Source organism: Zootoca vivipara, chromosome 7, assembly GCF_965207765.1.
Source record: "Zootoca vivipara chromosome 7, rZooViv2.hap1.1, whole genome shotgun sequence".
NCBI classification, from domain to species: Eukaryota; Metazoa; Chordata; class Lepidosauria; order Squamata; family Lacertidae; genus Zootoca; species Zootoca vivipara.
The window spans coordinates 33,395,832-33,408,504 of record NC_142590.1 but is presented as its reverse complement, the minus strand read 5'-3'; positions in this window follow the sequence as shown (position 1 = coordinate 33,408,504).

The window sequence follows — 12,673 nt, the reverse complement described above, 5'->3', positions numbered from 1 at the left end:
TAAACAGAGGTGGCTGAACAAGATTCCCAGGAACTGGGGTAGGGCTTCAGTGCCATGAGCAGCTCCTTGTCTGTTCTGCAACTAGAAAAACCAGAATAAGTTATGCACCGCAGTCAAAATTGTAGAATAAGTTCTGAAAAATAAGATAAACCATGCAAATTCTGAACTTGCATAATTTATACAGATAAGAGAATCCTAATGTTTTTGGTGCAACATTTGGATTGTCCCATTAATAGAATTCTACATGTTTTTGGACAGGGGAACTATCCTTGGAATTGCTGAGGGCTTAGAAGTAACAGGAACATCAGAAAGCATGAGATTTATTATCACAGCATATTTGTTTTACGCAAACCACACACAATTTGCATAAATTTCAAGGGCATTTTGAGGCTCTCGGCTCAAGTGGATGCAAACAACTTCCCAAAATAGCTTGGAAAACCAGTTTAGTTTTCTTTCTTTCTTTCTTTCTTTTCTATATTGCCATTCATCCAAGGATACCAGGGCAGTTTACATTATAAAAGCACAAAAATACATAATATAGGAACAAGCAAACAAACAATACTGTTCCCTCCCGAGCAACAGTTGGGTGTTGTTGTTTTTTAGAAGCCCAGTTTATAAATGACAAGGAACTTTGCTCAATTTATTCTTGACATGGTTACTGCTCCAACGGCTTCCCTTACACAATTTACTATTTTCCCCTCCACCCCGCCCACAGAGCTCAAGCAGATGGCTCTTGCTTTGACACGCAAGAAGCTTTTTCACTTTTAATGCACCTCTTCTGTTGGTCTACCTAGCTTAATGAAGCATGTGTGATTCTTACGGTTATACAAAGGGTGGCATAAGCCATCTAAGGACTCCGTTTTTGTACCTGTGCATTCCCCCCTCTTTTTCACTTCCCACAACAATTTGTAATTGCTAACCACTCTCTTTAAAATTCTTCCTGAAAATACATATACATCTTCATACTCAGTTTTGTAAATACATGGGGGTTTTCTCCCCCCATAAGGACTGCAAAGCCATCAGTAAATAACCTCAGCAAGCACTCCGGTTGCAGGAGAACTCGTGTTTGCCCATACTTGAAACCACTAAGTCAAGTTGCCGGTCAATTGCTACTCTTCATTCAGCAAGTGCAGCTCTCATGGCTGTTTTGCTCCGGAGATGGCAGTTGTGCTAGTATAATTAGCGACCCTCTGGGATAATGCCCATAATATAACAGGGGACGTCAACAGTTCCATTTCTGCCTCCTGCCACCAGTTTGAAATCCATTCCCGTCAACAGTCCCGATTTGACTGGGACACCCTGGAATGACAGAAGCTACCCTGGCTTCGGATTGGATGTCCCATTTTCGGTGCTGAGCTCTTCCATGAGTCAGCTGGCTCCCATGTGAGGTTGGCACTAAAAGACCGAGCTGGAGCCCGAGGAGGGGGAACTGCTGCAGGCCAGGCCCAAAGGCTACTCCTCCTCCTCCTGACCCCACCCCTGCTAAAGGAGGAGAAAAAAAGCCAATGAAGGTGAGGATGGTGAGGATGGGGAAGAGGAAGAGGAGGAGCTGGAGGTGCCGCTGTGGTGCTCGCTGAGGGAGCTGCTGCCAGTAATGGAGACAAGGGGCTGGGGTGGGGCCCCAGGCCCCCAGCTGGCTCTCCCAGGAGCGTGGTAGCGAAAGATCTGAGTCCCGATTTTGATCGGCAGAATGTTGGAGGGTACAGAAATCCCCACCAATTTTGATCTTCTCCTCTGCTTTTTATTTCTTTTTGTCAAATTTATTCCCTAGAGGCATTGCATGTATTCTCTCCAATACATGCTTCCTACAATTAAAACTGAAGCGCTCACAGGTCTCCCACACACTTCCATTATGTGAACACTGCATGATAGAACACGCACAAACAGCTCCACAAGTAACCAGGGTTCTTTTTATTTAATTTATGCAACTTCCCTCCTATAGCAGCTCCACCATTTCCAGGCTCAGTTCAAAAGGCTGCTTACCTTCAAAGACCCAAACTGTTTGGACCCACAGTACTTCTGCTGGTGGCAAGGGAAAAACTTTGGTGAGAGAATAACAACATAAGCAACAAAGTAAAGCATGGAAATACAGGTTGTTAGTCCTTTAAAATATGTCATCGTGAGTTCCAAAACTTCCTTCTCCCCTTCACATAAAAAAACCACATTTGGTAATTTTTAAATGCTTTACGGTACTTATGAACTCCCCACAGGTCAGATTCATGTGCTTTTCCATACAGCATTCATAAAGAGTTGCACAGGCAGTAAAACTCGGCCTAGTTACAGTGATGAAAAAGTTCCTAAATTATTGATATAGGAACACCTGAATGGCTTGTGAAAGCCATGCAGCTAAGCTGGAGCAACCTGTTTAGCCTCTTAACCCACTGAGCTTCTAATCTAAGGGAGACTGGAGGGGAACAGTGGCTTGATTACCTAGTCTCTCCCAAGGCGAGCTAAGCCTGGCAGGACACATTCAATTGTCTTAAGTCCTTCATGCACTAATTAGACTTAAGCAAGTTAGTTATGAGGCTGCTTACCCTGCAATTGAAAGGGCCATGTCCTCTCCATATTATTGCCTGCTCATTTAGAATCTCAGTTTCCGAGGTCCTTCTCAGTGTCCAACTGCCATTTTGGGAGGTGCACATTTTGCACAGTTGAATGTGCATGAATGTGCAGAAAGGTGTCCTCTGCTGTGGTACCTAGGCTATGAAACACCCTGCTGCAGATAATCTATCATGTCCCTCCCTGTTTATGTTTTGATGACAGCTGAAGACTCCCCTTTTCTGACAGGCCTTTCAGCCAGGTGAGTCTTCTTTGAATTTATAGCTCCTGCTTCCCCAATTTTCTTTGCCGCTCCCTTTGTGTGAGTTAAGTTTTGAGTTAAATCTTGATGTTTGTGGCCTTGGGCACTGCAATTTGAAATAGAAAGGCAGGGTAGGAGCATATGAATGAGCAAGTTGCAGAAAGCAGCATTGCTCCTGTGGGAAAGATTCTTGGCTTGGAACATCCGAGAGTCAAGGTTAGGTCGTTTCTTTATGCCTTCATTGCATTAGCACATGTCCATGATTGGTCCCTCCATGGATGTGACCTGCACAGTTGGCAACCCACTACCATCCGAGCATGACCCAGCTCCACTCTGCACTGTGAATACCTGCACTGTAAACTCTGGGCCAAATAAAACATTGCACCCAAATGCATGTCTATTTTTTTAAATAGGAAAAGCAGCTTTTGGAGGGGGGAATTTAGAGTGCAAAAGCAGTGTAGGGCCCTTAACCCTTTTCTTGCCCACCACAACTTCTCTCCAGCCTCTTCCATCCCCCACCACTGGTGGGATTCCACACCTTTGCAGATATGTTTTTAGAACCCCATTGGAGGAGAACAGCTGGGGGGGTGGATTTCAAAATAAAAGCAGCTGACTAGGGTAATATTAACCTCGGCAACCCACACCCACCAACTGGCTACTTCCCTGCTCCAAATCACTCCCTTTGCCAAGCAGCTGTTGGGAGTTTCGCTGTACACATTTCTGTAGATAGTGTCGTTTGGCCCAGAATCTGAAGAACTGGATGAAACCTCCCTTCAATTATATTGAATGCATGCTCCAATTTCCTCCAATTGTATTGTTATTTATAGGTGTTGCATTGCATGACTAGGAACTGAGATGGGTCTGCAGAAACTGACCACAGTAGTTAAGACTGCTTTGATTGTCAATTTTTTTTGTGTGTCAGAAGCTTCGATTGAGCCATTTTGGTGGCTTATCTGGTTAGGAGAATCTGGAACTTCTGATTCCCATGCAGACTCTCTTCTTCGGGTAAATGAAAGACTTCAGCTTCTCCTGTCATGCAAATGTATCACCCATATTCTTCACTCCTCCACACACTCTCAGTTGGACCATTAAGGAAGTCATTCTCTGCAGTTTGCCAGAAAAGTGTCAATGGCTTTTGCTTTGGCAAGGGCATCATTAAGGGAAATGAGAGAACAAGCACTACCACCCTGATGGTTTGGATCACATGTGATTCCACATAAGGTGTTTTTTTTTTAAAAAAACAACAACAACAACTAACCACTATAAATGCACCCAGACTGCTTTGAGGCAATTTAATATTGAATATATCTGAGATCAGGGCTCTTGAAATTTGCCCTCTTAATCTCTTTTTTTGATTCTAAAACCTGAAATAGTACTTTGGATCTCATTTAAACTATTCTATGTTCTATGTGGGGTAGCAGAACTTGGTATACCAGAAGAGCTCACATTGCTTATTTGGACCAGAGTTGTTGCACCTGGACTCAGCTCCTATGCTTCTTGTAAGCTGTTTTTACTTGTGGCAAAAGAATCAGGGGAGGACATTCTGACATGGTCCCCTTCACGAGCCCAAAACACAGAAATTTGTGGCTTATGGGTTGCCATCTCTAAGTGCAAGGACATGGAGTGGCTTTCTGAGACTTTGGGTGGCTTTCAGAACCACAGGATGGGCAAGTAGAAGCTGCTAGAGTGTGGCCACTTATGCATTGCCAAAAAAGAGGTGTGCGCGGAAAAGACGCTCATGACTGCACCACCAAATGATGAATGCAGCACATATCCAAGCGAAAAATCTCACCTGCAAAGCCCAACTTGGATAGACTCCACCAACCGATAAATCAGAAACACCCTTTGTGAAGGATATCCTGAGAAGCAAACTACAACATCCAAGGCAAACTTGTTGCTTCATGATGCCAAGGAGTCCAAAGAACGTAAGTGCCCTTTGGTTCAGGTCAAGGACCCATCTAGTCTCTACAAGTGGGCAGCAAGATAACCTCTGGAAAATCTATAGAGAATTAAAGCCTAATGTTGCTGGTATTCAGAGACAGACTGCCTATGGACAGGGAGCATTTAGAAATTAGATCTATCCCCCAGAAACCAAGGCTGATCATACTATATTTTGCTGCCTGAAGGAAAGGAATAGACGGCAACTTCTCCGTAACCTGGAAACTAACCAGATAGGCAGCTGAACATTACCCCACCAATGGTAATGGGGCAGAGTCCTCCACAGCACATGAGGGCAGCAGACCAGCCTTAAGGCATGCAGAGTGACTGCTAAGAGTTAATGCATATGTGATTTTCTGTGCCCTTTCCAGCTCCTACCATACCTCATTTGTGATTGGCTGGTTGGTATTGCGCACCATATTTATGGGGCCAAATGAGCTCCATAAAAAGGGAGTTCCAGCCAGGAGCCTGGCAAATTATGAAAGTAAAGATTAAAGCACAAAGGTCCATATGGGGAAGAAACGCCCTTTGCAGTTTCTTGGCAGGTGATCTGAAGTACTTTTAGTGACAGCTGCCAGATGGAAACCGATGTGCGACTATGAATGCACGCTGGACGTAAGCTTGTTGGAAAGCTCTCAGACTCCTCTCCTGGTGAGGCTGAGGGGGGGGGAAGTTTCGTTTTCGGGCATTACTGCCGCATAACCAGGTTCTCCTCAGGTTTACCCAAATAAGCATTTTAGCCTGTGGAGTGCCTCATTCAGTATTTAAAACACCACCCATGTCAGCTACTTATTCATTCCCTTTTTCCTTGCTTTGGATGCACAACTTACCTCCGAGAGTCTGCCTCCCTAGTCGCTTCGTTCCTCAGCCCAGCTCCAATACACCGGTGCTTGACTGGCACAAAGTGTTATGGGAGAAGGCCTGAGGGGGCATAAGCTGCCGACAGAGGAGACTTCTGTCTGCCACGCCTCCCCTTTTGCTGTTAAATTCAGACCCATCACTGCTTGCTTTCTGTATCTGGGTACACACTTGACAGGTGGGTGTCCCACCCCCACCCCCAACATAAATCCTAGCTATGCCTATGTCAGTCACTATCATTAGCCTGGATAGCTCGCTTACTTAGAGCATGGTGCTGACAACACCAAGGTTGCAAGTTTGATCCATGTATGGGACAGCTGTGTGTTCCTGTACAGTGGTACCTCGGTTTACAAACACAATCGGTTCCGGAAGTCTGTACTTAACCTGAAGCAAACTTTCCCATTGAAAGTAATGGAAAGTGGATTAATCCGTTCCAGACAGTCCGTGGAGTACTTACCGTAAACTGAAGCGTACTTAACCTGAAGTGAACTTTCCCATTGAAAGTAATGGAAAGTGGATTAATCCATTCCAGACGGGTCCGCGGAGTACTTAAACTGAAAATACTCAAACCGTGGCGTACTTAAACCGAAGTATGACTGTATTGCTGGGGGGTTGGACCAGATTAGGGGCCAGCAAACTTTTTCAGCAGGGGGCCAGTCCACTGTCCCACAGACCTTGTGGGGGGCCAGACTATATTTTGGAAAGAAAAATAATAATGAATGAATTCCTATGCCCCACAAATAACCCAGTGATGCATTTTAAATAAAAACACACATTCTACTCATGTAAAAACACGCTGAGTCCTGGACCGTCTGCGGGCTGGATTTAGAAGGTGATTGGGCTGGATCCGGCCCACGGGCCTTAGTTTGTCTACCCATTTACCAGATAATCCTCAGTGTCCCTTCCAACTCTACAATTCTATCCTGTCGTTTCTGATTAAAATACTGCTCCCCCCCAAAAAAAAATTGATCCTCCGAAACCAGCTTCAATCTGTATTGAGGAAAAGAGCAACCTTGTCTGCATTTCAAGCCAGTCATGTGTAGTACACAGCCGATGAAACCGAGCCAGATCTGTGTTTACACACCCAGCTTTAATTTGGTCCTAAGGGTGAGGTTTTAATGTACATTGGGCTGGCTGACCTAGCCTGCCTTTCTCCCACAGCACTTTCCAGAGTCTATTTCTGGCTCACACCTACAACCGTTTTTGATATGCTGGCACAGTGCCTCTCAGCATGCGCAGAGTTCCTTTTCCTAAAGGTGAAATACAAGGTCTTTTCTTTTTTTTAAAGGGACAAAGGGTACCGTGAATAAAATGCTCCCTTGCCTGTCTGTAGGGTAAACAAGCGTGTTTGGGGATCTGATGTCCTGGATCAGCTTGCTTGCCTATGCAAGAGAAGCACGGTGTGCTGACTGGGAAGAAATGACCTGAAAGGTGTCATCAGGCAGTCAGGCAACTGTTCAGAAAAAGCTTAGGCGCTACTCTGGGTGGATGGGCAAGGCAATTGGGATACAGTCATATCTTGGAAGTCAAACGGAATCTGTTGCAGAAGTCCGTTCGACTTCCAAAACATTTGGAAACCAAGGCACGGCTTCCGTGGAAGCAGCGCTGGACGTTCGGGTTCCAAAGAATGCTCGCAAACCATAACACTCACTTCCGGGTTTGTGGCATTCAGGAGCCAAAACGTTTGAGTCACAAGGCGTTCGACTTCCGAGGTACGACACCCCCCCACACACACACACTCCTAATACACCCTGATACATGGTCCAACAGTTCATGCAGGTCCATTCAGAGCACAAAGTTTTCACAAAATAACTAGATGACTCTCAGGGTCATCTAGGGTCTCAGGGTCCCTTCCAACTCTAGGATTTTATGTTATATATCATTTATTTATTTATTTATTTACTTCATTCATTCATTCATTCATTCATTCATGTAAACAATTTATGTACCGCCCAATTACAATATTATCCGCACATACCCTCCAACACTTTGAAGCCAAAATCTGGGATGCCATCTTCCCAGACAACATCTTCCCTTTTTTTCCCCTTCCGTGAGAGCATGGCAGCTATGATCTCACATGATTTTGCCTTGTGGTTCCCTCCCACAAAAAAAGTACTTTGAGGGAGCATGGTGCCCCAGAATGTGCATTTTGGGTCACCATGTGAGATTGTGGAGGGGACATCACACGCTCATGATACCCCCCCCCCCAAAATGTCCCAGTTTTTCCGGGATGCTTGCAGGATACGCCCATGTGGTTTACAAAGATACAGTACAAAAAAAATAAAAACTGGGGAGGGGGGAATATTAAATTGCCTGCTGGAACAATACTCTGGAATAAAACTTCAGTAGGTTCTGAAAGTTAAGTAGGGCTCATAATACTAAAAAGGATGGCTTCTGGTGGATCCGAACTATGGAGGACCACTAACAGTGTCTCCCCAAAGACAAGTGTGGGGATGCACACACCTGAGATGGGCAAACAGGTGCTGGAGTCTTGTGTGGAGCCTTGCTTCCAAAGAATCGTCCTCTTTTGCTCCTGGCTATTGGCAAAAGCACCATCCAGGGAAACCTCTACAGTATTGATATCTTGGTGGAAGAGGTGGAAGGGTAGGGCAGAAAGAGCTTGTGATTGTGCCCCCCCCCAAGTTTAAGACAGAATTGCCCATGCCAAGGAGAACACAAAGGTTCATTTCAGCTCCTGCCACACTTTTCTTTTTCAGCACTCCTTTGTATTGCTACTCCAGCTCTATTGAGTGTGGGAGGAGTGTCTTGAAGCTGATTCCCACATCAAGGCTGCAATCTCAGCAACCTCGGAGTCCCTTGTTTTGGAAAATGCTTTTCTCCTTTTGGAAGAGGGCCCCAGTAGAAAGGCAAACTCTGTGACTGTCAGAGGTCTCTTTTGCACTTCAGCCAAGTGAGAAGAGAAGGGAGTTACCCTCCAGCTGAAAATACTCCCAGGAAAATAAACATTTTTCCAAGCTCTGCAGCGTATTTTCTCATGCCCTGGTGTCAGGGGCTGTTCTCACCTAGAATGAGCGAGAGGGAAGACATTTGTTTGGTGGCTAGCTTTAAAGAAGATTTAGCACAATAAGTGATTACAGATGGTCTAGTTCTGACTGCTTGCCCGCTGGATAAACCTGGTGCTGCACAAGAGACAATCGTTGCTGGGATTTAGCAGAGATCCAACAAATTAAGCAAGCTTAATTCAGGCTATCTTTAAACAATGCCTCCACCTGTTTTACTGCTGCCTTACCATCTGCTGCTCCCTTTCTACCTGCTGCAAGAGCCGCTTTCCCAGGCATCAGGCTTGACGATGTGTCACGTCACATCTTGTCACGAAACACAACGGCAGCGTATGAGCTAACCTAGCGAGATCAAAAGTTGAAGTGTGGCCCTCAGTTTGCAGATCTGTGCTTTGCCCTGCTTTATAATCGGTTACAGGAAATAAAGTTATCACGATCTACTGGTAACAAAATTTAAAAATTCCTTCCGGTAGCACCTTAGAGAGCAACTGGTATCTGGTATCTGAAGAAGTGTGCATGCACACGAAAGCTCATACCAATGACAAACTTAGTTGCTCTCTAAGGTGCTACCGGAAGGAATTTTTAAATTTTGTTTTGACTACAGCAGAGCAACACGGCTACCTACCTGTTACTGGTAACAAAATGGACATTGCGGTTTTAAGGGAGCTTATCAGGGCATAAGAACTACATTATAAAGATATTCTGGTTAAGAGCGTGGTGCTGATAATGCCAAGGTTGCAGGTTCGATCCCTGAATGGGATAGCTGCATATTCCTGCATTGCAGAGGGTTGGACTACATGATGCTCAGGGTCCCTTCCAACTCTACAATTCTATGATTCCATAAATCTGATTTGTGTTAGACTACACTGAATGTTTCAGATCCAAAACAGCAGTAGATGGAGGGTGGGATGACGGCATTCGCCCGGTCTCCCCAAAACCGAGTTGCTGCTGCTTATTGGGAACGAAAGGGGGGCAAGGGGGCAGGGAGGTTGGTGCCAGCACACTGGCAGCAGCCTTGGACTGGCACCATGCCAACCTCGGCCCTCTCTTTCCCATTAAGCAGTGGCAACTCAGCTGTCAGGAGGTCAGGTTAAGTGCCGTTGCCCCACTATGCCACCTACTACTGGCCAAAAGACATAGCAAAATATGCCTTTGCGGTGTAATGGTTAGTGTGTCTGACTAGGATCTGGGAGACCAGGGTTCAAATCCCCACTCAGCCGTGAAGCTCGCTACGTGACTTTGTGCCAATCACCGTCTCTCAGCCTAACGTACACCTCAGGGCTGTTGCAAGGATGAAATGGAGAGGAAGCGAACCATGCACACTGCCTTGAGCTCCTTGGAAGATAAAGGCGGTATATAACTAATAAATAATGATCAAACAAAGTGGGATAGCATTAGGCAGGGATGGGAACCCTGTTTTTGGATCCCAACTCCCATCAACCCCAGCCAGTATGGACTGATATAATGTTATGTTGTGGACAAAATTTTTGTTCGGATTATTGTTTCTCCAGTTTTTGCACTGGTGGATTCGGAGAGCCCTGAAACAGGAAATCAATAGGCTCGCTAGCATCACTCTGGCCAGTGATGGGGAACTTGTGCTCTCTCACAGTAGTTGTTGGACCTCAACTCTCATCAGCCCCTGCCAGGGATGGTGGGAGTTGTAGGCCCTCGGAGGTCCCCAAGTTCCCTACCCTTGTTCCAAGTCCGCAGAAATATTCATAGAATTAAAAATACTCAAAACAGAGAGAAATGCTAGAACTGATTAGAATGTCTTGATAGTACAGCCTGTTCAACAGCAGAAGAGGCTGCCTTATCAGAAAGGGGTAGACTCTGCTTTGCTAGAGGTTTTATTACGAGGTAATCGGTTTCCTACATTGGCACTCAACGATCTTTGACTCTGATTCTATTATAAAGTACCCACAACCTTCATGTAAAGTTCTGGCACAGGCTGAACTGCTCACTTCCTACTAGCAGTCCAGTGATACTAAGAAGACAGCTGAATTTGGTAACCAGTAATTTCAGGTGTTCCAATATCAGCACATCTCACTGACGCAGAAACCAGACGTGCTGCTTTAGCTCCGCCGCTTGAGAAAACCCTTTTCCATTTCCTCATCATATTTCCTGTCCAAATGTCCCAAATGCTGCTAAAAGATCTCACTCTAGATTTTGCCATTGGGACTTTGAATAAAAATTGTGGGTAGTGTAACCTCCCTCTTAATAATTATTCCTTTTTTCTAATTTATTCCACAATCTCCTTATTTTTTTTTTAATGCTTTCTTGTCCATTGCCTTGTAATGTTTGCATGAAAGGTTGTATAGAAATAGCTTGAATAAAGAATGGCAAGAGTCTTTTTCTTTATAGTTTCATTCCAATCAAGCAGAACATTCACTCTCCCCTTGGTTTGTCTACTCCAAACACCCAACCCTGCAACTCTCAACATTTCATGGCTGTTTAGAATGCTCAGTCCTCACTGAGCTGGTTTGTAGGTATTCCTCCATAGTGGTTTTTTAAATGGACTTCTGCAAACTTCCACTCCCCCTTGCCTCTCAGCAGATCGCCTCCTATTTTCAACTCCTTTGAAATCTCACTTTTTTTTTTAAGGTGACAAATATTTAAATGACTAAAAGTATTTGAGCACAGCTGAAGCATAGCAGAAGACTGCAAGACTGATGACTGACCCAGCACTCTTATCAACCCTGCTTGGTACCTCTGTAATCTGCATTCTAGCTATAGGAGGAAGTTGGCTTCCCTCCTCTGACTCCTCTGTGTTAATATTCTTTTTCGTGACCAAGGGGAGGAAATGCTGACTCATGCAGGTGAGCATATCAAGAACTTTGCAACTCCTCTAACATGTAGCTAAGGAATGTCAAAGTCATTGGACTACAGGGGCTAAATCTACAAGTAAAGGAGGGTTGCCCATAAATCACATCATTCATTTGAGTTTCGATTAGTTATCAAGTTCCCACAGATATATATAATTTAAAGAAAAATAGGTAGTAAACCTAATCATTCTTCCCGTCCCAGTGCCGGCCCTACTATTAGACAAAGTGAGATAAGTGCAGATGCTGGACAGCAGCAGCAGATGCTGGCTGTCCCTCCTAAAAGCCCTAACTATTCCCATCTGACTATACTAGATGACCTGCTCTGCTCCCCCTACTCTGCAAACTAGACTCCTGCCTCAAGCGCACTGGAGGATGCAATCCCATCATCATTGCATTGCAGGGGATTGGACTAGACAAGACACCCCCCTCCTCAGCCTCAACTGATGTGGAAAGCAGAGCAATACATTTGGCACCACCTTGGCTGCAGGAGTTGCTGGAAGGAGGCGTACAAGGCACTGTCTAAGAGACTGTCTTAGAGACTCCACCCCAGATTTGTGTAGACTTTTCTTCTCCCAAAGATATCCCACAAGGCTTAGGATCAGAGGCTACTTTTCCAGGCTGACAAACCTCATCTTCCCCTCACTTCCCTCCATAGCATGTGCAGAAGCCACCTAACTCACTGAGGGTTTGAGACCTATCAGCTACCCTCACATGGTTTAGGTAAAGGTAAAGGGACCCCTAACCGTTAGGTCCAGTCACGGACGACTCTGGAGTTGCAGTGCTCATCTCGCTTTACTGGCCGAGGGAGCTGGCGTACAGCTTCTGGGTCATGTGGCCAGCATGACTAAGCCGCTTCTGGCTAATCAGAGCAGTGCACGGAAACACCATTTACCTTCCTGCTGGAGCGGTACCTATTTATCTTCTTGCACTGCGTGCTTTCAAACTGCTAGGTTGGCAGGAGCAGGGACCGAGCAACGGGATCTCACCCTGTTGTAGGGATTCGAACTGCCAACCTTCTGATTGGCAAGCCCTAGGCTCAGTGGTTTAACCCACAGTGCCACTGGTTTAGCCGGTCAGCAAAAGCCATTTCTCAGCCGCTGTTGCATACTGACAGCTTGATAGCTTTTAGGGGCTGATTGCAGGGTGGGGACCAAAGATGGACGAACTACCCAAGGAGGAGCATAACATGTCCCCCCCACGAGAAGTACTACCCCTCCCCTAACACCCCATACACC